The 3,617-nt window shown below is 37.4% G+C and overlaps 1 long non-coding RNA gene across 1 annotated transcript; it reads right to left on the bottom strand.

Moving 5' to 3' along the window:
- Nucleotides 1-1,241: 1,241 nt before the first annotated feature.
- On the bottom strand, nucleotides 1,242-2,254 carry LOC125214735. Its single transcript, XR_007175165.1, has 2 exons — nucleotides 2,205-2,254; nucleotides 1,242-1,386 (listed from the first exon to the last, which is right to left on the bottom strand). It is a non-coding gene; the product is annotated as an uncharacterized LOC125214735 (long non-coding RNA).
- Nucleotides 2,255-3,617: the final 1,363 nt, after the last annotated feature.

Genomic DNA, 3,617 nt, shown 5'->3' with positions numbered 1-3,617 from the left:
CTTCAACATGTAAAATAGTATAGATAGATAGAGCTTACTCAATTTATTAGGTTTTACGCGATCAGATTGACATTTCAACAGAGAAATTGAAGAAACTATAGTTTGGAGACTCATCAATGGCTACGGCCGTCCCTTCTTCTCCCAAAAAGCAAAGCTCTCCCCTACTATATTTCTTTTCCTTATATATATATAAACTAGCTTCCAAAAGATATTTTAATTTGTGGTACTTAATTAAACACTTGGCAAATTTTTTATTAATACAATTCATGAGCTAGTTCTTCTAGAATTTCTTTAGTTTTCTAGACTAAAATATTGCAGCCAATACATATGCCTAATTGATAGAAGGTTACGGTACTTTTAGCTTAGGTAACTAGGATTCGTTTAATTTAAATTAATTACTAGCTTAATTTTTATATTTAATTCTCTAATTAAATATCATTTCAATTCTAATTTCTCATCATTCAATACACACCCCAACTTAAATTCCTCATACATATTATATTTTAGATTTGCAGAAATTATTTCAAATATATTTTTCAACTATTATTATTTTTAATATCGATTTTATTCCCCAAAAGCCCCGGTTCGTCGAATTCTTACCTAAAACAGTGAATTCCGTCTAGGGTCATTTTTGGGATGTTACAGTCCGGCTCCGGCGATCACCCCTCCGGCTCCCGCGGTTGGAACCACGAATGGTTCGGCTCCAAGCCATTCTCTAGTCCGGAAATGCAATTTTCGGCCCCTCCTCAAACCCAAGGTTCTCAAGTTCCGGGTGGCTACCGGCCTTACCCGGTGGACGACCAAGATGCCCCCGGGCTCGGGTGGGCACCCGAACCCGGATCGGGAGGGAGCGGCAGCTCTGCTCGTACTCCTACTTCTACTCCTACTCTTACTCCTTCTACTCGTGGTACCCGCACCCCGTACACTCCGGATGAGATGATGCAGATGTTCAAAGCCTACTTGGCAGTCTCCGAAGACCCGGATGTTGGCACGAACCAAATCGGAAAAACGTATTGGTGGCGCATCACTTGTCTTTACAATGAAACCAGGTCGGGGGGAACCATCTATCGAAATGATAGTATGGTGCGTGTCACGATCGCACTTTCTAAGGATAGAAAGCCCGGTTGATCGCGACTAGGGGATGATGAAAGAAACGGGGAAGAAAGGGGAAAAATGTTATACAACTGAACTTGAACTGAAATAACTTGGAATATATAAAAATCAGAGCGCATGGTACAAGAGAATGAAATCTCGACTTTTACATTGCAGCGGAAGAGTCAAGAGCAGATGACATCGTGTATGGAGACACGACGCATCCAAGTACTATTCTATCGAAGGATCTTCATCGTCTATGCTCAACACCGCCCGCCGTCATCACTGCTCAACCTGCACATTTTTAAAACATATGCAGGGCTGAGTACTTGGTGTATCCAGTGGACACGTGCCAAAATATATTTTACTAAAAACTGGTTTTGTCAAGCCACTCTTGAGTGAACTCGGGGTTTTAGGAAATATTCCGAGAGCACTAAAACATTTGCCCTTTTCCTTTTTTCAAAAGCAAACTGCCAATCTATTTTCCTAGAACTTTTGCCATATCTGAACTAACTCCTGGTGAAACGAAGTCACAACTCCTGGTGAAATAAATTCACAAACTCCTGGTGAAACCAATTCACAACTCCTGGTGAAACTAATTCACAAACTCCTGGACTAATTCACAACTCCTGGTGAAATGAATTCACAAACTCCTGGTGAAACAAATTCACAACTCCTGGTAAAACTAATTCACAAACTTCTGGTCTAGTAGGGACATCGCCCTTGCTAGTCAATCAGATAGGCAAAGTTCAAAACAAAACATGGCTTGACATAACTTTCAAAAACTTCCTTTCCTCATAAACATCTTTGACAAAAACTCATTTCTATCGGTCAAAGCCGAACAAAATATCAACGAAGGCTGACAATTCACAAGCACCCGTAAAGCAACACATAATGTCACATAACTAAATAACATCACTTTCACTTGATGTAAATAGCACTCATCATAAAATATTGTTCATGAAACTGTAAACGTAAACTGTACTTTTCATATCACCTTGGCACTCTTCATAGAAACCATACTTTAAACATAAAGGCAACAATCGTATCTTAAATAGAAAGCCCACGTAAAATACTTCTCGTAAAAACTGTAACTTTAACAGAAAGCCCACCTCGTTCGCTTAAAACTCCTTAAATTGATTTTTCCTCACTCCGCCTTTACTCACAGAGATAGCCTTTTGAAAGCAAACAACGTACTAATAAGACTCAAGAAGTTCTCATACTTATAGGAATGCATGCCCCTAATTAATTCTCTTATCCTTCGTTCACTTCTAGGAAATTTTTAGAAACTCACATATTAATTAAATCGGGAAATTTAATTAATAGCACTTCTTTATTAAACTTAATTATTTTCGTGGCTCGAGAACGTCGTCTCTCTTTCCTCCTATTTCCTTAGCGGCCGTCCGAGGCGTCGCGGGGCGACGCCGGTCGGCCCTTCGCATCTCGCAGTTAAATATCTTCCATCTTCGGGAACTTAGTAAATTATTCGGGAATTAATTAATTGAGCTCCAACTCAAGTCCTTAAATAATTTCAGCTTCTCATAATTAAATCTTGGCCCAACAATAATAATAAGCTCCACTTATTTCTCTCATTCATAAAAAAATTGGCCCACCTTCTATTTTATTAAGTCAACTCCAGCAGCCCACTTAGCCAATTAAATGGCCCATACTAAAATAAAAAGGAGGCAGCCCAAATTCTTTATCCTTCACCTCAATCCATCGGCACTTCTCACTCCTAATTCACTTTCATTCTCACAAATTCCCAATTAACCGAATAGCAATGTTTTAAAAATCGGACCGGCCGGCGAACCGACGTCGTTACTGGTTCACTGGTTCAACCGGTTCACTGGTCGAACCATTGGTTGAACCGGAATATATAATAAACACATATATTATATATTATTAAGAAAGTTAATATTTTTATGTATTAAAATAGATGATGTTTATTAATTTAAGAAAATTTATTTCATAAAATAATATTATAATTAAATACGAATTAGGTATTAAGTTTAGATAAAAATATTCATTGATGTCAATAGCTAGGGTATATAAATTAAGTATGTAATATAAAAAATTTATTTATAGTAAATAATGAATCTTATATGGTACTAATAATAATATAGATGGTAAGTAGAGCATCATTAAAATATAGAGGATGATAATTATTTATATTATAATTAACAATTATATTAAAGAATATAAAATTAAAATGAATTATTAGTTTTTGTAGATAAAAATTTAATGGTTAGTGTATAAAAATATTTGATGTTCAAATTGTTCAATGAGCTCATGTGGTGGAGTGGTAGAGGTCTTCTTATGTAGAAGAGAGGTCATGAGTTTAACTCCTACCAACAACAAATTTTAAAATTTTTTAAACAAAACAATATTAAACCGGTTTCCGGTTCACGGTCCAACCGGTCCGGCCGGCCGGTTCTGCCGGTTCACAGCGATTCAATGCATTGGTGGTTTAAAGGAGTGAACCGAACCGGACTACCTACCGGTTCGCGGTCTGACCGGTGACCGGC

The sequence above is a fragment of the Salvia hispanica genome, chromosome 3 (assembly GCF_023119035.1).
Source record: "Salvia hispanica cultivar TCC Black 2014 chromosome 3, UniMelb_Shisp_WGS_1.0, whole genome shotgun sequence".
Classification (NCBI taxonomy): domain Eukaryota; kingdom Viridiplantae; phylum Streptophyta; class Magnoliopsida; order Lamiales; family Lamiaceae; genus Salvia; species Salvia hispanica.
This window is presented reverse-complemented; position numbering and strand designations above follow the sequence as displayed.